We start from the raw sequence: 24,433 nt of genomic DNA on the forward strand, positions 1-24,433 counted from the left end.
CTTTATCAACCATATTTACAGCTTCACCTGTGTTCCTAATTTGCTACCAAAGGTATGTTTTCCTTCCGCGCAGGCTCTGAAAGTGTCATTCCCACTGCCAGCTACCAGATACGGCTCTGCTCTCTCTTAAAAATCCTCTTAGCTTTGTGTCTCCTCTTCTTTGCACCGGCGGTCGGAGATCGTTAGAGACAGCCTTGGCTTTTTGGCAGGAATAGAGCAGCTTTGAGGCAAAGTCAAACCTGAAAAAAACCTACCACTGTGCAGAAGTCCTTCCTTTCTGATGCTTTCAGAGTCAGGCCATCCAGCACCTTTGTGGCTTCAGAGACCCAGGGTTTAATTGCTCCGTGGGTTCTCTGGATAAAGCAGAAGGAAGAAAAGCCAGGTTTTGATCTCCCATTTAGCAAGGAGACATGAGTGACAGATGTCCACATTTTCCTCATTTTTCTTTTGGCAGTATTTTAGTCTTTCTCCTCTGAACATATCTTTTCCTGACTTTTAAATCTCTCGTACATTTTCCCAAGGGGCCAGCCTTGTCTATTTCCTTCACTTAAAAGCGTATGAAGAAGTTGTTTTTGTTCGATCTCTTGTGTGACCGCCTTGCCAGTAGATGTTGAAACAGACTGCTGTTTAAATCTTAATTCACACCCCTTGCAGGGGAATGGGAGAGCTCACGGAGTTAAAGTTTAAGAGATGGTATAATTAACATGCATCAGGCTGCCACCAAAACAGGACATTCAGCTTGCAGTGGGCTCATCTCTGTGTTAGAATAACTCCATTTAAACACATTTGTTTATTTATTATCATTATGCTGATAACTGGCAATAATTAAAGGAGACAGTTGATTCCCTGCTATATTATTATGCCTATTGTTTTTATTTATTTCTCTTAAAATTTTCTTGTTTAAATTGTATGGTTGATTTGCAATGTTGTGTTAATTTCTGCCGTACAGCAAAGTGATTCACTTATACGTATATGCATTCTTTTTCATTTTATTTTCCGTGATGTCTTGTCACAGGATATTGAATACAGTTCCCCGTGCTCTACAGTAGGACCTTGTTTATCCATCCTGTGTATATAGCAGTTTGCCTTTGCTAATCCCATCCCTCCCCCACCATCCCCCCGCTGGCCGGCACAGGTCTGCCCTCTATGTCTTATTATACCTACTATCGTAAGTAATCACTGACATAACTGCTGTCACAGGGTTATTGAAACACATCTATTTGGGTCTTCCTGTTTTAAAATAAAATGTGAAGGAATGTTTTGCCGATTATGGTCCTCAAAAGTATATATTTTGAGTAAAGTTTATTGAATCTGAAAATGTCCTTTCACAAGGATTCAACATCATATAACCATAGAAACAGAAATTTTATTTTTGCTCATTGAATCAACCCCTTCAGAATCTAAGAGAACCACCTTTAGTTGGTACATCTTCTTCCGTTTATATTAATCTTGGCTTTACCCACTTAGTCTAAAGGAGAAGGGAATATCACTGTTGGGACATACATAAAACCAGCCTCTTTTGAAAATGAAAGATAACTCTTTTGTAGTTTCCATTTGAACCATTGAATGAGAATCAAAATCTTCTTTTAAAGGCAACTCTGAATAATTAACTCAAACTACGGAGACTCTGATTTTTTTTTTTTTTCTTAGATGATCTGGTTAATTTGGATTTAGATTTAGCACATACTAAGAATCCTCTCATTGAAGACCACCCGATCGGCTGGACCCTTTCTACTGCTGTCCAGCAAATCATCTTTAGAGTGAAGATTGAATTTTGTCAGCAAGGGAACCAGAAGAGTTTGGACTATAAACCACTTTCGAGGACACTTGGGTGGAAATTGCACGTAGTCCCACTTCAGATGCTGCTCTACGGATCGTTGAGTGGCAGGTCCCATGACAATCAGGCTGGTGCCTGAAAGTGAGAGGGGACTTTCATACGTGTTGAAGCTCCCATGGTATGTTCTTGACTCTTGTAGGCACCTGAAATATATAATGTAAGACTGTACACTTTACTGCTTTATCTAACATGGGGACGTGTGATGATTTTACTGAATTTTTGGAGGTGCTTTTGTCTCCGGTGTCATTTTTCATCCACAAAGATTTAAAATAACGGAAACTGAATCAGCAGCCATTCTGCTGCTCCTGCTTAAGTCACACCTCTGTTTGGCATAGTTTTAGATTTCCTCCAGTGAGCGTCACCAGCAGCACGTTTAATTGAATCCGGTTGGCACTCACCACGGCTCAAGAAAATGTTCTGGCCGATGAGACTACATCATCACGTGTTCAGAATTTAAGGACCGAATGCCCACAGAAACGCAAACTGGAATATCTGTGTACAATTAGGTGGTCAGCGTTTAAAGATTTCTTCATATATCCTGGTGTTATCAAACGCTGGGTCCCGCTGCTTGCTGCTTACAAAACAAAATCAATTACGTGCTCGCAAATGTCGGTAGAAAGGAAAGGTTCCTTGAATAAGAATGCCGGCAATCTGGGGAGGTGGTGGACTCCATGTCTCCCCAAAACCACCTCTGAGATTCTGCTCGCCATGGAAGTTTTAAAGGGAAGGAGGGGAGTAATCTCAGGTAATCACTGAGATGGGGGCTCAGGGTCATCGGCGTCCCCTACTGTGTGCAGGCTCGTGGAATCCTCCTCATCTTCCTCTAGATGTTCTCTTGTTCACACAGTTTGTTCGGGAGATTACTGAAGCGGAAGCCTGGGAAGAGATCTGGTCACCTGTTAATTACTGACTCTTCATTTCTACGTCTTTGATCTATGGGAAGAACCGACAAGTTAGGCAAAGTATTGTGTGATCCAAAGACTTGAAAGGTGTACTTGGGCTGGAGATGAGTAGAGCATGGGGTGCCTGGTGAAAAGTCACGATATGGCTCTGCTAAAATGACAAGGAAAGGGGCTTCCTGCTGAGGGCGTTTTCCTACAAAGAGCTGCTTGCAAATCCCTACTTGTCAGACATCATTCCATTTCTGTGGAATTAGGGGTGAAGATCCATCTTCGGTAATTTCTTGATGCTGACGTAGGGCACCAAATTCTCAGAGTGTATCAACATGGGTCTGTAGCATCTCTTTGCTGACAATTTTAGTTGCCTGCTTATATACACAGGCAGAGGAAGCTACAATTATTTTGATACCCACAAAAGTATAGATTATTGTGAGCAATGCTGCTAATCTCATTCTCCTGAGGCCAGTTCTTGGAGCTGTACTAGCCATAGGTTCAGTGATGCTCAAGATGGAGAGCTTATGTCATGGCTACAGTCCAGTCATCATGCAGTTAGCTTTTTCCCTCTGGTGGCAGTTACAGTATCTGTAAAACAACTCAGGAATGTGCATTAGAGGCTGAGTCTGTGCCTCTGTTGTCGTAATCGTTAACTGCTTGGTTTTGTACTTGGGGGGGCCCGCAGGGTTCTGCCCAGTTCCACCGGCCTCCACACTGTCTGTTCCCAGATGAGCAGTCTATCAGAGTGACGTACAGGAACTATGGCAACCTCACGTGTCTCCAGGGGTGTGTAATCACACAATGATTTGGAAGTTGGGGAAGATCTTTCGTGACAATCTCTCCTTCACCCGCCACAAGGTTTGGCAGGTGGCCGCCATTCAATAAGCATTGCCAAATAGAGTGACGAGCTTCCCCGAGGAAACGGGTTTCATTGATTCAATGCACTGGGAAGCAAAATTGTATCTTTTGCTTCAAATCTGAAAAAAAAAATTCAGAAAGCTTTAAGCACCTGCTCAAACACTGGTTACCTCAAACAAAGCACTATTACTTTGTTCATTGAGCCATCAGATATTTATTAAGCGTCTGTTGTATTTCAAGCTCACTGCCAGATATTACAAATCAAAAATGAGTGACACAGGATCTCTGAATGCAATAGTTCTCTGACCAATGGGGAAAAGACACGTGGAACCCTTTATAGAGTCAGTTATGATGGACAAACACCCTTTATAGAGTGAGCTGTGATGCTCTAGGCATGGAGAAGAGAGTGTGTACGTGGCGCTTCGGCTGGCGGACTGGAGCAGAAAGGCTGGTGAGGGGTGACTGACGAAAGATGTTGAAGATTTTTCCAGTTGGACCAGGGAATGGTCCTCTGGGCAGAGGAAGTGACTTTTATAGAGGTATAGAGGATTGGGAGGCTCTACTTTGGAACTGCAGCGTACGGATGGGTTGTGGGAAGGTGATGCTGGAAGGAAGTGGATCTTACACGTCTTAGTAAGTCTGGATTTTCCTATAGGAAATGGAACAATGACCCATATTAATTTTATAGATCTAATGTGGGCCAGATTACCTTGGTGGTGGTCATTCTTTCTCAATATGGCCCAAAGGTCTACCATTTCATCTCAGAACTCGGCTTTAACTATAACAGTGTTTTCATCTGTTCATGTGCTCATGAAATATTTAATAAACATCTAATTTAAGCCAGGCACTAGGGCAGGCCTAATGACGAAGGATTCCTGTGTTGACAGACTTCCAAATGCGTATCTACTTAAGCTGTAATAATTTCGGCCACTAGGTGGCCTCCTTATGCACAAACCCAGTGGATTTTGATACCGACCCTGCTCCAAACACAGAGGAGTCATATATAAAGTAAGAAAAAAGAAAATTTTAAATATGTAGATGTATTTAAACAAGGTCTGTGTCTTCATAGACCACACACAAAACAAAGGGGTAAGTAGGGCTGAAGACTGCTGAGATCTAGACTCCTTCAGGATTAAAATGGCCCCTTTGAGGTAGACAGTACTGATTTCTTTTTTCTTTCTTTATGTAATTAATTTCTAAATTCTTTAAAAATTAAAAAATTATTAATGTATAATTTACTTAAGTATTATATTAGTTTCAGGTGCACAACATGGTGATCAATATTTTTATAGATTACACACCATACAAAGTTGTTTTAAAGTATTGAATGTGTTCCCTGTGCTTGACATTTTGTTCCTGTAACTGATAACAAATAACTCGTGGTTTGTACTTCTTAATCCCCTTAACCTATTTTGCACCTCATCCCACCCCCTCCCCTTTGGCATCCACTGGTAACCTAAGTGTCCATCAATAGATGAATGGATAAAGAATATGTGATATATGTATACACACACACACACACACACACACACACACACACACACTGGAATATTACTCAGCCAAAAAAAAGAAATCTTGCCATTTGTGATAACATGGATGGACCTGGATGGCATTCTGCTTAGTGAAATAAGTCAGACAGACAAAGACAAATATTGCACGTTTTCACTTATATGTGGAATCTAAAAAACAAAGCTAACAAATGTAACAAAAAGGAAATAGACTCACAGTACTGATTGCTTCTTAATACAGGAGACTGGGGAGAAGTTTCCTTTCTCAGAAGAGGAAGCTGAAAAAAAATGCTGCAGCACCTTTACAGGTCAGTGGATTATACAAAGCTGCACACCTACAAAGGGAGAAAGAAGGGATTAGAGACAGGCACCCAACCAAATCTAAACTGTCAACTGGCTCTTCAGTATCTGCCATATTCCATGGGATAGAAAACCTGCACTGCAAGTATAAGGCATGGTCCTGAATTGGGGCTTCAGCGAGAGACCCGGTGAGGACGCTTACAAACCTCTAGATAAGAAAGCAGGGAGGAGGATAGCCAACACAGTCAACAATAAGGAGACAAATTTAAAAAGAGGTAAAGTTGATAATGACTTTGAAAAATAAAGGAGTGACATCCATAAAAGTGCAAGAAATTATGAAACAGTGAGCAGAACTAAAATAGATGAATACAAAAGAGAACAAGTTAGAAATTCTAGAAATAAATAACAGGATCACTGATATAAAACAGATTGATTAAACTGGATAAACTGATGGCGAGACCCAGTCAGAGAGAAAATTAGTAAATTGAAAGGTGATACTAAGGAATTCATACCACACAGTGGAATGAAAAGGTGTGAAACAGTTCATCCATTCTCCTGTTGGTGGACGTCTTAGTTATTTTGGGCTGTTATCACAACATATCATGGACTGAGTGGCTTATAAACAGCAGAGATATATTGCTCACAGTTCTGGAGCTGGAAGTCCAAGATGAAGGTGCCAGCCTGGTTGGGTTCCAGTGAGAGCCCTTTTCTGGGTTACAAACTGCTAATTTCTTGCTATGTCCTCACATGGCGGAAGGGGCAAGGGAGCTCTCGTGGGTCATTTTTATAAGGGCACTAATCCCATTCGTGGGGGTTTGCCCTCATGATCTAATCACCTCCCAAAGGTGATTACACCTCCTAATACCATCATTTTGGAGGTTAGGTTTCAACATAATGAGTTTGAAGGGACACTAACATTCAGACCATAGCAATGAACATTTGGGTTGTTATCAGTTTTGACTGTTACGAAGTTGCTGCCGTAAACTTTTTCATAGAAGTCTTTTTGCAGACCTGTGTGTTTATTTCTCTTGAGTTGATAACTAGGAGTAGAATTGCTGGATTACAGGGTAGGTTGATTTTACAAGAAACTACCAAAATTTTTTTGAGGAGGTTGTATCATTCTACCCTCATCAGCAAAGTGTGAGAGTTCTCATTGCTCCACGTCCTTGTTTGTACTTGATACTGTCAGTCTTTTCAATTTTATCCATTCTAACGTGTGTGCCTTGGTATCTCGTGGTGATTTTAATTTGTGTTCCTCTGATAGCTTAAGATATTCAACAGCATTTCATATTATATTGGCCTATGTTTGTCATCATTTGTGACGTGTCCCAGTGTTTTGTTCATTTGTAAAAAAAAATTAAGTCGTTTGTTTTTCTTATTTTTGTGTTGTAGGAATTACTCACATATTCTGCATCTGAGTTCCTTGTCAGATATGTGTATTGCATGTGTCTTCTCCTAGTCTATAGCTTGCATATTCATTTTATTAATGGTATACCTTGAATTTTTATTTTCTTTGAGGTCCAATTTGTCAACTTTTAATTTTATGGTTATTTTTTTAATATATGGTCTAAGACTGCAAATATATTCTCTTATGTCCTAGAAGGGAATATTTACAAACTCATAATTATGCCTTCACATATGGACAGGTAGATTCTTTATAGAGATTTACAGTGTTCATTAAAAATATTCTTTTAATATTTGCTTGTACTATAGAAAGTTGCTTATAAATGGGCCCATTTAAAATTTAATATTTCAGGGACCTCCCTGGTGGCACAGTGGTTAAGAATCCACCTGCCAACGCAGGGGACACGGGTTCGAGCCCTGGTCCGGGAAGATCCCACATGTCGCGGAGCAACTAAGCCCGTGCGCCACAACTACTGAGGCCGCGTGCTGCAACTACTGAGGCCTGCGTGCCTAGAGCCCGTGCTCCACAACAAGAGAAGCCACTGTAATGAGAAGCCCGTGCACCACAACGAAGAGTAGCCCCCACTTGCCACAACTAGAGAAAGCCCCCGTGTAGCAACTAAGACCCAGCACAGCCAAAAATAAATAAGTAAAGTAAATAAATTTTAAAAATTTTTAATATTTCAATAATAGCTCTGTAGGCTTAAATGGAGGGATTTTCATTTTTAACAATGTACTTCAGAATGAGAGAATCTGATATTATGTACTATGTTATATTTATATATTCATTTTAGACTACACAAATAATGTATATGCTACTGTTTCCATAATATTTGTTCTTTCCAAGTATAAATTTAAAAATTTGCTTTTTTGCCTTTAACACTGCATGCTTTTCTGCAAAATATAAGTTGTGAGACATGAACTTTTATATGTTAGCTACTGCGGACATTGTGAGCATGTGTGCTAAGTGTTATTAGTATAGCTATTGGGAAGGAATTTAGAAAGAATTAAACATTTCATTAATTTAAAACACTTGACGACACCACTCGTATCTTGTTTTGATCCAATGTATTTTCTTTCCAATATGGTGAAAATGCAACAGGGGTCATAATCAAAACTTGCCCCCCTTTTTATTTTCCTTCTGTATTTTCAGAAGCTGGAAAACGCGAAGGGAAAGGGATTCACAGCTTTTGTTCCTTTGTGTGCCAAGGTTGCCCTTGATATTTACTCCAAAAGGGCCAATGGGACAGTTGTCATACTAAGTTTCAGAGTTGACTGTCTGGAATTTTTTCTCTGGAGTCAATGAGAGTTGTATCTTTCTATTTATTTGCTTTGCTTGTGTTTATTTTTTAACAGCTTTATTGAGATATTATTCACATACTGTTCAATTCCCCAATTTGAATTGTATAATTTGACGTTTTTTAGTATATTCATGAGTTGTGCAACCATCATCATGATCAGTTTTAGAGCATTTTTGTCACCCTCAGAAAGAAACCTGGAACTCATTAACAATCACTGTCGACTTCCTCCCTGCCCTCACCCACTCCCCAGTCCTGAGCAACCAGTGGTCTGCTTTCTGTCTTTATGGATTTTTCTATTTTGGACATTTCATATAAGTGCAGTCAAACAACGAGTGATCTTTTGTGCCTTGCCTCTTTCACTTAGCATAATGTTTTCACAGTTCATCTACATTGTAGGCTGTATCAGTCCCTCATTCCTTTTTTATGGCTGAATAATATTTCAGTATCTGGCCATGCCACTTTGTTTCTCCATTCACCAGGTGGTGGAGATTTGGGTTGTTTCCACTTTATGGCTATTGCAAATTATGCTGCTCTGAACATTCATGTATGAGTTTTTTGTGTTGACATTTGTTTTCATTCATCGTGGATATATAGTTAGGAATGGGATTTTAGGGTCACATGGTAACTCTGCTTCGCATTTTGAGGAATTGTCATTCTGTTTTTCTAAAGTGATAATTTTATTTATTTTAAAATTTACCTTAATCCACTTTCAAAAAGGAGTGTGTCAACTTGTGATAGATGTTGGGTTTGGCTTTCTCTTTCCTCTCTCTGTCTTCTGGATAACACATTTCTTCAGCTCACTCTTTATGTGTTCTGCAAAAATACATGATTAAAATAGTTGGAGATGTTGTCTCATCTTAGGGATATATGCCAGAATTTGGCATTATTGACTTTTTAAAAATTGAAATACAGTTGATTTACAATGTTATATTAGTTTCAGGTGTACAACGTAGTGAATTATATTTTTAGAGATTATACTTCATGTAAAGTTACTATGAAATATTGATTATTTTCCCTGTGCTGTACATTACGTCCTTTTATCTTATTTAATTTTATGCCTAGTAGCCTGTAGCTCTTAATCCGCTTCCCCTTCCTTGCCCCTCCCCCTCACCCCTCTCACGTGGTACTTTTACCGAGGTGGTGCCTTAGGTACTTAGGATCTTGCCTGAGCTTCTGTTTATGTTCAGTTGCCCCCAAGTGGTGAGATTTTACTTTGTCCAAGCAAGGGTTGCAGGCTGAAAAGGTGGAGGTAGTTGCCACAAACTTGTGCTTTGTCCTTGTAGATTTCAGTCGAATATTATTCCTTGACAAAGTGTAGGTTACCCAGGGATGTTCTCACAGCTTTATTTGCAGGTGTGCTATTTACTCCTTATGAGCGGGCATACAAGGAAACATTGGGGATTCTGGATCAGTGTATTAAAGCCCTGAGATTAGACAGAACTGGAGGTAGGCTTGCCAGTGTGGTCTAGGTCAAGGGCTCAGGTGGAGCTTTCCCTGGACAGAAGGAAATCTGTGCAGAGGTGAGGGGGCTGAGGGGCAGTTCCATGTGCTGCAGACACCAGCTGCCCTGTGCAATCGAGAGGGCTTTGAATCCTTTAAAACAGGGGTCCCCAACCCCCGGGCCATGGACTGGTACCGGTCCGAGGCCTGTTATGACCCGGGCCGCACAGTAGGAGGTGAGCGGCGGGCAAGGGAGCGAAGCTTCATCTGCCGCTCTCCATTGCTCTCCGTCGCTTACATTACTGCCTGAACCATCGCCCCCCCTCCCCTGCCCTGTCCGCAGAAAAATTGTCTTCCATGAAGCTGGTCCCTGGTGCCAAAAATGTTGGGGACTGCTGCTTTAAATAACCTTTTTGGACATCCCACAGTGGTCCCTGGATGTCCTGGAAGAGGTCTTTGAGTGCTGTCCTCCCAGGACCACTGTGGGATGTCAAGAAACGTTATTTAGTGACTCAAAGCCCTCTGGATTGCACACTGATCTCTGCACCATGTGTAACCACCCCTCAGCCCCCTCCCCTCTGCACAGATTTCGTCCAGTTTAGTGGCAGTGTGACGTACTCTCCACTCCTCCAGGAGCAGCTCTCGGATGACACGAGGTGGGAGAAACCCAGTGACGGCTGTCGCAGGCAGCTGGTGAGGGCCCCCTGGGGCTGCTGCAAGCAGGAGCAGCTGAAGGGGACAGCTAGCATCTGGGGAGAACGTTCTCTGGGAACTGCATCCAGAGCCACTGCCTTCCACATCTTCTCCTGGGACAATCCAATTAAGTACCAATTTGGAGAGGATGCATTTTTCACTGGTACCTCCCAGCCTTTGTCGATTGAGCACAAGCCATTTAAGGGAGAATGTGGTGGGTTACTCTTTGCAGTTGTCAACCTAATACTTGTCTTTTATTTATTGTCTTTTATTATTTACTGAGAAGAAAGAGTGAATAATTGCTTTCCAAGAAACTTGGATGGATGTGGATCCTCCCAGAAGCACCTGGTTTTATTAACTAGTTCTTAGACTTCTGGTGATGAATGCACTCCAGAAGGAAAAGATCATTTCTGTATCAAAGCTCTAGAACCTGTTTTAACATATTTCAGAAATTATAAAATAAAAATTCAGAAAATAAAGAATAGAGGGAAAATCTTCACACTTACAAGTATTTTTGTTCTGCATTGATATGTCTGCCACATGACTGTTTCTTCCAACATTTTATCTAGCCATGCTGCAGTTAAAATGTGTCTTTTTAAAAAGTTTGCAATGAGGGCAAGAAGCTTTCTGTTATAGCCCATTACTGCTTCATATTATAATTTTAAGGAGGAGCATGAGATTTGGGGTTAGTCACATCTGAGTTAGAATTCCATTCCAGGACATCATAATTTTAGATGTGGAAAAGGACAATTTTCTCAAGTCTACACTTTGCTCAGCTGTTGAATGTGGAGAATACCTGTACTGGGAACGTTTCATGTTAACATGGTGTTGTGATGGCCACGAGTCTTTGTTTTTATCCAGATCAGCAGCTGAGATACCTATTTTTATGTTCAGTGTGGGTTTAGAGCAGTGGCTCCCAATGCGGGGAGACTCTGCCCTCCAGTATACAGCGGGTGATGCCTGGGTATGTTCTTGGTTCTCGGCTTGATATGGGTGTGCTAGACTGTACATGTGGCATCCAGTGGGTAGAGGCCAGGGATGCTGCTACACGTCCCATTTTGCCCAGGATGGCTCCCCCCTCTCCCCAAGACAGACATATCCAGCCCCAAACGTTGGCTGTAATGAGCTGGATGAACCCTGGTTAGGGGAGGAGAAAGAAGGGAGCTTTCACTGGGCGAAGTCCTGTCTGAAGGGAGACAGTCTGTGGTGGAATATCCCTCTTCTTAAGAGCCGATGGTGAAAAGCAATCTACAGATTCAATGCAATCCCTATCAAACTACCAATGGCATTTTTCACAGAACTAGAACAAAAAATTTCACAATTTGTATGGAAACACAAAAGACCCCAAATAGCCAAAGCAATCTTGAGAAAGAAAAACGGAGCTGGAGGAATCAGGCTCCCGGACTTCGGACTGTACTACAAAGCTACAGTAATCAAGACAGTGTGGTACTGGCACAAAAACGGAAATATAGATCAATGGAGCAGGATAGAAAGACCAGAGATAAACCCATGCACATATGGTAATCTTACCTTTGATAAAGGAGGCAAGAGTATACAATGGAGAAAAGACAGCCTCTTCAATAAGTGATGCTGGGAAAACTGGACAGCTACATGTAAAAGAATGAAATTAGAACACTCCCTAACACCATGCACAAAAATAAATTCAAAATGGATTGAAGGCCTAAATGTAAGGCCAGACACCATAAAGCTCTTAGAGGAAAACATAGGCAGAACACTCTATGACATAAATCACAGCAAGATCCTTTTCACCCACCTCCTAGAGAAATGCAAAGAAAACCAAAAATAAACAAATGGGATCTAATGAAACTTAAAAGGTTTTGCACAACAAAGGAAACCATAATAAACAAGCCAAAAAGACAACCCTCAGAATGGGAGAAAATATTTGCAAATGAAGCAATTGACAAAGGATTAATCTCCAAAATTTACAAGCAGCTCATGCAGCTCAATATCAAAAAAAAACCCAATCCAAAAATGGACAGAAGACCTAAATAGACATTTCCCCAAAGAAGATATACGGATTGCCAAAAAACACATGAAAGTTTGCTCAGCACCACTAATCATTAGAGAAATGCAAATCAAAACCACAATGAGGGATCCCCTCACACCAGTCAGAAGGGCCATCATCAAAACAACAAATGCTGGAGAGGGTGTGGAGAAATGGGAACCCTCTTGCACTGTTGGTGGGAAGGTAAATTGATACAGCCACTATGGAGAACAGTATGGAGGTTGCTTAAAAAACTAAAAATAGACCTACCATATGACCCAGCAATCCCACTACTGGGCATATACCCTGAGAAAACCATAATTCAAAAAGAGATATGTACCACAATGTTCACTGCAGCAGTCTTTACAATAGCTAGGACACGGAAGCGACCTAAATGTCCATTGACACATGAATGGATGAAGAAGGTGTGGCACATATATACAATGGAATATTACTCAGCCGTAAAAAGGAACAAAATTGAGTTATTTGTAATTGGGTGGATGGTCCTAGAGACTGTCACACAGAGTGAAGTAAGGAAGAGAAAAACAAATACTGTATGCTAACACATATATATATATGGAATCTAAAAAAAATTTTTTTTTTCTGAAGAACCTAGGGGCAGGACAGGAATAAAGATGCAGACATAGAGAATGGACTTGAGGATACGGGGAGGGGGAAGGGTAAGCTGGGATGAAGTGAGAGGGTGGACATGGACATATACACACTACCAAATGTAAAATAGATAGCTCGTGGAAAACAGCCACATAGCACAGGGAGATCAGCTCCGTGCTTTGTGACCATCTAGAGGGGTGGGATAGGGAGGTGGGAGGAAGACGCAAGAGGGAGGAGATATGGGGACATATGTGTATATGTATAGCTGATTCACTTTGTTATACAGCAGAAACTAACACACCATTGTAAACCAATTATACTCCAATAAAGATGTTTAAAAAAAAAAGAGCTGATTGTGGGGAAAAGAGCATGTGTCAGTGTCTCAGTTTTGGGTTTTAAGTATTTAAGCTGCTTGAGCCAGATGAGGATGGTTAACATTTAAGAAGAATATATTATACGTTTATCAAAAGCAATGTCATGAACGGTGCTTATATTTTCATCAAAGGGAAGCTGAGCCCTGTAGATACTTTTATGAGTTGGCAAAGCAAAACAGGAACTTAGAAGGCACACATGCCTGGCTTCTATTCCCACCTCTAATACTTGTTGTCTGTGTGACATTGGGGGAGTGACTAAACCGCTCTGAGCCTTGGTTCCTTCACTATAAAGTATAAATAATAATATTCCTCTTAGAATATTGTGAGTTTTGGATTTTATTAGGATTAATGAAATGATAAAGTATCTGGCATATCATATAAGATCAATGAATGTCCATTTCTTGTTTCCCATGATGAGGTCTGGGAATTAGACTTGGTAGATGTGAAGACTTTTTGTTTTTAATAAGAAAATTTAATTGGCAGAGGGTACCAGCACCACTGTAAGGACTGTATATAGATTTTTTAGATTTAAATAATTAATTTTATTAGCTTATTTGTGTGCAGGGTAAAATTTTTAAACTTTTTTTTGTAAGAAATTGGACAAATTATATTCATTCTGGTCCCCAGTTCTCTTCCCAGAGGCAACTGCTATTTCCTGTTTCTTATGATTTTTCCAGATAAATGAGTCCTTGATATTCTGCACCGAAGTATTGAGGTTAAGGATTGTCTTTAGGAGGACCTATGATAAATGGCAAAGAAAATCAGGGTTGGGAAAGCCCAATTTTACATGTGTAGATGTCAGGGGCTAAAAGTAACAGTCCCGGACAAGATCTGTGATAGAGACAAAATATAACAGAGGAAAGAGCACTTCTAGAAGGTAGCATTTAGGGCATCAGCTTAGTTGTTGGGGAGAGCGTGACCCTAGAGACAAAAGTTATGTCCAGAAGTGAAAAGATTTCTGTGTTCCAAAGAAGCGAGCAGTATCAGCAGTTAGGTGGAAGATGTAGCATAAATAGATGTGGAAGAAAAATGTACTCCTTTCCCTCCTGAGGGTCAAGTCTTACATTAAAGTGAAATAAGACTGCGCGTGAGTACCGAGGGGAATGTTAAAGATTTTGTGCATCCACCAAACCACCTGAGGAGTATGAGAACGTATTTGGGATTTACCTCAAGAGTATACAATACGCATTTTGAAATCTCTCTGGATTATATTGATACTCAACTGAGCATGTTGCCGGGGAGGGGGAAGTGATGGGAGTGGAGACCACCTGGATCCCAGGCATGATTACAAAACACCTCCATTCTTTATGCCCCCGGCAAGAGGAATCCTGAGAGCCACCTAGGGTGCGGATTGGGTCACCTCTCCTGTCAGCCCCGTTTGCCAAAGTAGAGGACTTCTGAGCGAACAGCACAGAGAAACCATGGGATTCAGGAGAGCGACCTGCTACTGAATTCCTGTAAGTGTAAGCGAGCGTCAGACCTCACTTGTGTATTCCAGTTGCTGACAAGCTATTTAACTCCTCTGAACCTCAGTTTGCTCTGTCTCCTCTTTGCTGGTCTTTCTGCATAAGAACAACTGATCACTTTTTATTTTCAAGCCATTTCCCTCCAGTCATGTATATAAAATCCCTTTCAAAATAACTTTATCTAGACAGCCTCCCTGTTCTCTGGACAAAGGGTGTTTCCCCCCCCCCCGACGTCATCCAGGCTTGAAATCTGTTCTTGTCACTCCTCTGGTTTCTTAAACCCTGTCTTTCCTCCACATTCATGTGTTAATCCTTTATTCATACTGTATTTTTATTCATTGCCATGATCGGATCGCACTTCTACCTGCTAGGCTGACCCGTCAAAACGTCCAGGCTTGAGCGTCTGCGTAGCCGCTGGTGGTGTTCTTCCCTTCAGCGTGCTGTCCACACCCGTCGGGGCGCCCAGTTGGAGTCTGTGCCACATATTCGTCTTCCATGAAAGGTGCTTCCTGGCTTCCGCACAACTGGCGATGTGACACTCACTGTATAGGTCCCCTCTGCCTCCAGGCTGACTGGTCACTGCATCCCACATCTCACCCTGTTACCAACCCTGGAGCCCCACTGATGTGTGGTGAGGTTTTCACACATATTTTGTGCCGTGTGCATATGACACCTACAGTGTAGACACATAAGACCTAGATGGTGTTTCTCACGCGGCATGACGTTTCTGTTTTATCCATTTCCTACTCTAACCTGTGAGCTCCTTGAGGATGAGGGCCATGTATTTTCAACTTGGTACCCAAGAACATGGTATGGTGCCTTGTACATGCACATGATCAAAGGTTGAATGAACCCGTGTGATGAACCATACACTCTAAGCTCACAGTGTTGACGTTACATTTTTTACATGATGAAGCTCTGATATTCAAGCATGGTCTGAAGTAACACCGTTTTCCTCTGTGAATCTTGTTTGGGTGTTGTTTTTTTTATTGATTTCTGAGATTTCTTTCCAAGGGAAAGGATATTCATTAGTTTAACACTCTCGAGCTCTGATTTGGGGTCTCCTACCTGGAGTGAAGGGGAGGAGTCTGGTGGGTAGTTTGGAAACAGAACTGGAGCCCATGGACCTAAGCTCCTCTCTCTTCACCTGTTTTTGGGTGACACGTGGTCCCTGGAAACACGGTCTAGCTTACTACTCACACCATGGAACCAGGCTGTGGTTGTTCAGTGCTGCCTTGGCTGGCTGGGTCAATCTGTCTAATTTTGGGATGTAGAATTTGTAGACCCTTTAGAATTGTAGTTCTAGGCACTTTAAAATTTAAATATGTTGGGACTTCCCTGGTGGCGCAGTGGTTGGGAGTCCACCTGCCGATGCAGGGGACGCGTGTTCGTGCCCCAGTCCAGGAGGATCCCACATGCCGCGGAGCGTCTGGGCCCGTGAACCATGGCCGCTGAGCCTGCGCGTCCGGAGCCTGTGCTCTGCAACGGGAGAGGCCACAACAGTGAGAGGCCCGCGTACCGCAAAAGAAAAAAAAAAAAATATTTAAATATGTTTACCTATTTTCTGACTTCATATATTTCCTTTTCCTATAGACACTGATGCTCTCCTGTGTTCTATCTGCATGTTTATATATTAAATGTTCAATAATTCTACTTACTTTCTATAAGAATAAGGTAAAACCTTTAAAACAAGTTACATCTACCTGGTAGCCTCATTAACATTTTACTAAACTAATTTTTGATTTATCTCTAACTTTGCCGACATTTACTGTATTTTTCTTTCATGTAGCCTAGGGTACTACAAACTCTTACATGATTTAAATGTGAGAAGCCCTTTTTAAGCTGTCAGGTGCAATTATTTACATCATTTTGTTATTAAAATTAGAAATTTTCAAAAGTACTTTCCTTGATGATTATACAGCCCAATATTTTTTAAATTATAGGGAAATCAGAAAACTTTCCGATTTCCTCTTTTTCTGTCTCGCCTTATTTTCTTTACTTCGTGCTAGCGTGTCTCCGTTGGGTGCCTATTTTTCTTCTCCTTCATATTCTTACTGGTTAATCATCCACAGTTGGCTATGGGGAGATTGCTGCTTTAAGGCTAAATTCATCAGCTTGGTGGTTGTGGTATTTTGGTGATTTATGGATGTTTATGACTCAAGTATGGATACAAACAAGGGCTGTCAAGATACCATTGTTTTCCTTCCCAGCTCGCTGTGGTGCCTGACCATCCATGAACCAAACCAAATAGACAAAAATCTATAATTGCGAAAGCAGTCACACCTCCAGCGGGAAAGACCCCAAGACGGATTGCCGCAGACAGCCTTAGGTAAACCAGCAGAGCACGATGGCACGGGCGGCCTTGAACTGCATTGGTTCCAGAAGCAAGAATTAGTAAGATAGTCAAACGTTCTCATTACACGCACGTCCATCGTTAGGAGGCATGTCGTTAACTTCGGTTTTTCTGGTTTACCTTTTCCAGACTTTGCAGAAGGGCTGCTTGAGGGAAAGACAGAGGAAATGTACACATCTGTGTATGCTGAATTTTTTGCATTAGTTAATCAGCAGTTCACCCTTATTGGATGGTGTGTGGGTGATAGTGATGTGACCTGAGGGCATCCAGAAAAAAAAAAGTTCCAGACTCAGTTAGTGAAACTGTCCAGTGCTGACAAGGACATATAAACAGGCAGGGGGAGATATAAAATAAATGGTCCTTGGCCCATGATGTATGTACTGTGCCTGGGACATTTAATGATGAAGATTATTGGAAGCCATCAGCCTGTTATCTAATCCATTATTTCACCCCTCTTGTTTGGGGCAGATAAAAATGACTGCTTCTAATTGAAAGAAAGGTGAAAGAATGTACAGTGGTTTCTATTAAATGAAAATGTTTTTCATGGCTAAATCAAATAAGCATCATGTTTTAGGGAAATTAGACATACTCTTAACTGCCAGACTTCTGTCAATCATGTTGAAATTAAATAAGGAATATATACATTTAAAAGAGCCAAGGGTGATTATTTAAGTAATGAAAGTGATGATTATAGAATTTTACTCTTAAAAAAGTGTTACATTGAAATTAACCATCTGTATTACAGCCTTATTACTAATATAGTAAATATTTTACATTTATTTCTGAAATACTATAATAAGACATTATAGCAATTTAAATTTGTATTATTTAAGAAATGGCTCTCCTATGGCTGGCCCATATTCTTAAATGGTTTAATATGTAAGTAAGTCCTCTGTAAAGTGTGATAATGCAATTTCCTTGTAACCTTTTCTAAAAAATAGAATGAGAATGTTTCAAAAGGTTTGGAAGGCTTCAGATACTCTGAAGTTTATCTGGCACTAAAAAAGGACTTGGAAGACACATCCACCCCCCAAAAAATAGCAAAGTAGGCAATGCCATTTTCCAGAATATTGACTCTTAAATGTTAATATACTCCTAAGACTTTGAATGCTTAAGAGCCTAATGGCATTTTGTAATGTGGTTTGTTTGTTTGTTTTGCAGTACGTGAACCTCTCACTGTTGTGGCCTCTCCCGTTGCGGAGCACAGTCTCCAGATGCGCAGGCTCAGTGGCCATGGTTCACGGGCCCAGCCGCTCTGCGGCATGTGGGATCTTCCCGGACCGGGGCACGAACCCGTGTCCCCTGCATCGGCAGGCGGGCTCTCAACCACTGCGCCACCAGGGAAGCCCAGACATAGGGTTTTGAATAGCAGATTGATATGACTGATCTTAAAAAGACAACACCAGCTGGTGGGTTGAGAACAGACCAAAGGCTGGTGGGGGTAAAAAGAGGGAGACAGTCAGCAGCTGTCGTGGGTGCCCAGGAAGAGATGCCAGGGCAGAGAACTGTGATGCTGATACAGCCACGGTCAGTGGTCAGGTCTGACCTTAGGTACTTGTGATGGCAGGTGGGGCAGGACTTGCTGAGGAACTGCACGTGGGTGATGAGTACCAGAAGAGTCAGGTGAGGTTCCCACGTTTTGTTCCGAGTAGCAGGAGGGAGAGAGTTGCCATGGAGTGAAGTGTGTGAGTGCAGCAGGCGTGAGGCAGCGGGGGTCAGCGGAGGGCTGGGCCTCCCGCCATCTGCATGTCAGTTCTCATGGCTTCTACTTCTTTCTGTTTTTCCTCGTTTTCTGTTGCTTGTTTTTGTTTATTTTTTCCAGCTTTTTTGAGGTATAACGACAAATGAAAATTGTATATATCTGAGGTGTACAATGTAATGATTTGATCTACGTAAATGTTGTGAGTCAGTCACCAAAACCAAGCTAATTGACATGTCCACCCCTTCACATCGTTTCTATTTTTTCTTTTATGGTGTGTACACTTCAGATCAACTCTTTTAGCACATTTCACATATAAGACATGGTATTGCTAACTATAGTCAGGTTGCTGTATGTAGATCTCCAGCACTCATTCATCCTGCAGCACTGAATCTTCTGCCCCTTGAGCAACATCTCCCCATTTCTTCCAACCACCTTTGTGGTATTTCCTTACTTGACCTTTCAGGACACGTCCCAGTCTTGACAGTGTCATTCTCATCTTTAATTCATTTTTACATCATGCTTTGCTTCCTTGACAAGATTTCGCTTTAGTAGTCACCACTTTGCGAGAAAATGATGACTACTTATTACATTTCAGAGAAATGTACCTGTTTGATTTTCCCAGTTCTTTAGTCTGCCTTTGCTTTCTTGCTTGTCATGGTCCAGCAAACAAAGGAAAACAATATGGCGCAGTATGAGGCACCGACTTCATTTAAACATACACAAAAGACGTTTATAGCTGTCTTACTAATATGCTTACAAGTTTCCCTCTTCCACTTACGTAGGCTCCTTTACAAACAGCACACACGAGATGACTCTGCACAGGATAAAGACAGCCTTCTTTTTTTTGCGGTACGCGGGCCTCTCACCGCCGCGGCCCCTCCCGTTGCGAAGCACAGGCTCCGGGCGCGCAGGCTCAGCGGCCAGGGCTCACGGGCCCAGCCTCTCCGCGGCATGTGGGATCTTCCCGGACCGGGGCACGAACCCGTGTCCCCTGCATCGGCAGGCGGACTCTCAACCACTGTGCCACCAGGGAAGCCCGGTAGCCTTCTTTTGAAGTGATTTTTTACCTCTTTGCAGAAAGTAATATTTAGAAACATTCACACAGATTTTTAATGAGTATATGGATGTTTTTCTGTAGACACTTGAAGCAGTTATTTATAATGTTTAACACCTAGCTTATCTGGCTTTAATTCATTAGTTTATTGTTGATTCAATTGAAATTCATTGTTGACTTTCTGCATGTGTCAGGGATTGTGGAGAACGAAGCACAAAACTTATTTTGACCTGTTTATTTCCCTTGGGAAGCTCTTAAAATGCCTTGGAGATACCACTTTTAAAACAGAGCACATTTATTGATGACGCTTACATGGGGAATTTGGGTTTTCAAGGCTGCGTATCGTTGGCCTTCTTTCCCTTTGCTCTCAGCTGTTGGTATTCTGTCGTTCGGTTCTGGTGTCCTTATCTCTGCTCCGTCTTCCTAGTGGACAAGTAGTGGCATCCATCTAGGAGATCCTGGGAGCCGAATCAAGTGGAGCGAGACGGGGAGAGAGAAGGTAAAGCTGATGTGGTTCAAGGATGGAGTTCTGGACAGAGAGGCAGAACTGGTGAACCACAAATTACTCAGTCGTAATTTGGGGACAAAATGTGCTAATGAGAGAAGGACATACACGGGCAGCAGACTTGACAGCAGAAGAAATGAGGGTCAATGTGAATTATGGACTAGTTTCCAGTGATGCCACACCACCCCCTCTCAGTGTATCCATTGGACCGCCCCCCACCCCCATACACAGACCCAGGTACTTTTGGAACTACAGTGCTTTCAACTCGATAACGACAGACTCATGAGTGGATGAGAACACACGTCTTTAGTGACTACAACATGCCTTCATGGCTGGTGTAAATCACTGTATGGTATATGTCTCTAGACGGGTCTGACCAGTAACCCCTGAGCAATCCAAGGTAAGAAGAGGTTGTCTTTAATTCTCATCAGTCAGCCTCCCTCTGTTGTTCATCTCAGGCCCAGGCCCCAGAACCTTCCTTGATTGCTGTTCACACTCTTAAGTTATGCCAGTTATGCTAACTTCCCTTCTGCTTTGTCTGTTGGTTTTACACTAACTCGTGTTCATGAGCCCACTGGCCTCAGTCCTGATGGACATACACCCCTTGAGGTGCATGTCATGTTGATCTCATCCTGTCTGACTGCCCTCAGCTCAAGACGGAGGGATGACCCCAGTCTACTTCCCCTACTTAGGACACACTTGGTTACAAGAGATGCAGGGAGCTTCTTACCTCTTCTGTAAACTAATGTTTACATAAGCATTGGCTAAGCTCAGAGTCACTGTTTTCCTTACTGGTCAGAGCAATCTTCATTTTCTTCCAGGGTCATAGTTAGAAGTCTGACTCAGATAAGAATTTCGTCTTTGCTGGTGGGAGGATGAGTAGGTTGCATCAACTGACTGTTACTGTTTTTCATGGTATTCCACACTGTGTTCACACTGTTGATACATGACCTTTTTACACCAACCACAAACTTTCATATTCTGATTTTTCCTACTTGGGAGTGAAGGAGAGGAAGAAATATGACTCAGTAGGAATGCATTTTTTGGTATTTGTATTTGCTTTTTCTAGTGTTAATTGGACTTTAGGTCTCAGCAAATGTTGAGGTGTTCTCTGGATGCAAACAATTATAAATGTATACAGTTGGAAGTAAAAGTTGGGATTAAAGAGAAATCGGAAAATGACATAAAGTTAGAAAAAAAACTCTTAACATACAACCAAATTAATAAAATCTAAGGATCCATGTATTGTGCAGAAATACCGAAGTGGGTCTTGAAGAAAGAAAGTTCCTCATGTCTTTGAGGCTGATGAGAGAAAACCTTATGGAATCAGAATGACTTTATGTTTACAGATCTCTGAGGAAAGGCAGGGACTCGTGGGTCGACAGGAGTGTTGGATATCATTGTAAGAAAGGACTATCTGACACGTCAATCTTCCTACCTGTCGTGCCCTTCAGTACCTTCCAAAATGGTAGTTGTCATGTATTCTTTAATTGCTCTCTAGGGACTTATCGGGAAACACTGTTTTGTCATATATTACTAAAACAGTTTTTAAAATATCTTGATACTGTTACCAGACAAAAGTTAATGTAGCAAGGCCAAATAAACCTAAATGTTGGAGCTTGGAGCAGAGAAAGGTTTACTGCAGGGCCAAGCAAGGAGAATGGGTGGTTTGTGCTGAAAAACCCTGAACTCCCCCATGGTTTTCGGAGAAGACTTTTTATAGGCAAAATTTGGGATGAGGGCTGCAGTGTGTGTGACTTTTTTCTGATTGGTTGGTGGTGAGGTAACAGGGTGATGCTCCAGGAATCTTGTACTCAACCTGAAGTTACCATCCTCTACCTGGTTGGTGGGTGGGAAGCCTTAGTCCCTGCAGAAGAACTCGCAGATATTGTTCTGTGTGTCCCTTGAGGGGGAACCAGGGCCTGCCCCAAGGCTGCACTGTTGTTTCTGACTGCTCCTTCCTTGTCTCTGCATCCCCTCCCTTCCCTGATTAGCAGCCGTTTGAATCTGCCCTTTGGAACTCAGGAAAGGTCAAGGAGGGTGAATGAAGCCTATTTCCTACAAATAAGAAAATGGGGTGAGGGGGGACAGAAAGGCTTTTGTGCCCAGAAGGGCCCCACAGGGCCCTGCTCGGTTACAATATTTTAAAATCAAATGCTAAGATAAAAGCTTTTGCTAGACCACGTGACAGTTTAAATTTGAAAACAGAGGCCTAAATATTACAATTTTTTCAAAACATAATTTACATATACCTTTTTTTTTTTCAGATGGGACAAGTGGGTCTTTCATTGAGTTTTGAAGGGGAATCAGGACTTTTAGGCAGAACTGTGCATCAGGCTATAACAAACTCTGTGTGGGTTTTGCTGCCTCTAATGAGATTATCATGCCCTCACCATTTGTGGTTTTACATAAAGCTTGGGATGAGCGAGGGATGGAGTGAAATTTATTTTTATTAATATACTTTTATCTTTGTCGAGCTGATGTTTTCTTTTGAAAGCTCCCCCAAATGACACCTATGTCAGGAAGAAATGTTTTCAACCTGATCATGTCCCTGAAGATGGCTGTAGTGAGATTGCAGAGGATCAGAGGATATCAAGGGAGATTTGCTAGAGCTTATACAAGGATTTAAGGCATTTAAACATGTTCCAAAACTGTGTGAAACATATATCACAGATATTGATACTTGGGGATGACTGTGGGTTCAGTAGCCAAAGGTTGTGTCTAAGGATGAAACTGTGGTCAGCAGAATTTAGCCTGAGCTACTCAGTGCTGGAAATCTTAGTCGGTAGCGGCAGGGGCTTGTATTTAGCTGGATCTTTGTGGGTTTGACCTTTTCCTACTGGAGAATGCCAAATTGTCCCCTTTTTTGTCTTTTACAGGGATTCAACTCTTCTACTTCCTTCTTCCCATTTATTTTCTTATCAATTCCTATTCCTAGGCTTTCGAGGACATATATTGGCTTTTCTTAAAATGGTTCAGGGAGGGAAATTGTGACTTAATACGTTTCCTAAAGTGACTATGTAAATTAGCAAGTCAGAAACTGCACATGATGGGGTAATAGGCTCCTAGCTGATAAACAAAGGACATGATTCCAGTGGTGCACTCCCAGATACAAAGGGAGACGTGTAGATTTCCCCATGGAGGGCCGGTTGCCCATCCTCAGCTTCTGGTCTAGAGGTGCCAGCTTTCTTCCAATGTTTTGCTCAGTCTCTGCAGGCTGCTACAGCAGAATACCGTAAACTGGGTGACTTAAACAACAGACATTTCTCTCTCACAGTTCTGGAGGCTGGAAGGCTAAAAGCAAGGTGCTGGCAAATTCAGAGACTGGCGAGGCCAGCTTCCTGGTTCACAGATGGCTGTCTTGTCACTGCATCCTCGCACGGCAGTAGGGGCTGGGAGCTCTCTGGGATCTCTTTTATAAGGGCATGAATCCCATTCCTGAGTCCTCCACCCTCCTGACCTCATCACCTCCTAAAGGCCCCACCTCCAAATACCATCACATTTGGGGATTAGGTTTCAACCTATGGTTTTCAGTCTACAGCAGCCTTCCTTCCAGAAAATGGTTTATGTGAGTCGAGTTGGTATGGAAATATAACATTAAAGTGGGCACAGTGACGTTTGGGAATTACCTAACCGAACAAACTAACATTTTAAGACTGCAACGTGGAGCGTTCCAGAATGTTCTGGCTCCTGGTAGGCTTCTTTTGGAAGCTCCACTTTCTCTGTCCTAAAGGAAATGGCATATTTTTTTCTTCCAACTAAGACTTGGCTCTCTGTGGGGTGTACAAAACCAATCATGATAGTAGAGGAATCCCCTGGAGGGGGCGAGTTTTTTATCTTTTCTTTAAATCAAGCAAATGAATTCAAGTCTTTATGTTTCCAGATTTATAGCCATAAGATAATGTCCTTTTCATGTAAAGAGTCTTTAGAGCACTTTTTATTTAAAGTTTTTTATCTGTTTCTATGGCAATCTATTTCAGCGGCTGCAGGCTCTGCTTTTTCGGCACAAAAGTTTTGCTGTGCTGTTCAAATCAAGCCATGTTCTTGTCCCGCCATCTGTGCTGCAGAGCCCAGAGTGGCTACTGCTGTGCGTCTTCTTGCTGATATAAGGGCTTGTCCCTCAGGAGA

At 41.9% G+C, this 24,433-nt stretch overlaps 1 protein-coding gene across 2 annotated transcripts in view; it reads left to right on the top strand.

Annotated features, from left to right (window-relative positions):
• The window catches only part of LOC111185348 (uncharacterized), a 315,714-nt gene that overhangs the window by 274,690 nt on the left and 16,591 nt on the right, over positions 1 to 24,433 (top strand). Inside the window, exon 6 of one of the 2 annotated variants that reach the window (XM_089912700.1) lies at positions 1 to 24,433. This exon is cut by the window's left edge and continues 36,400 nt beyond it; it is cut by the window's right edge and continues 16,591 nt beyond it. The gene's annotated coding sequence lies outside the window, so the exon portion shown is untranslated. The other variant, XM_089912701.1, reaches the window with a different exon arrangement.

This window comes from Delphinapterus leucas, chromosome 6, assembly GCF_059928025.1.
Source record: "Delphinapterus leucas isolate spDelLeu-1000000601 "Yukka" chromosome 6, BTC_Dleu_Yukka2, whole genome shotgun sequence".
NCBI classification, from domain to species: Eukaryota; Metazoa; Chordata; class Mammalia; order Artiodactyla; family Monodontidae; genus Delphinapterus; species Delphinapterus leucas.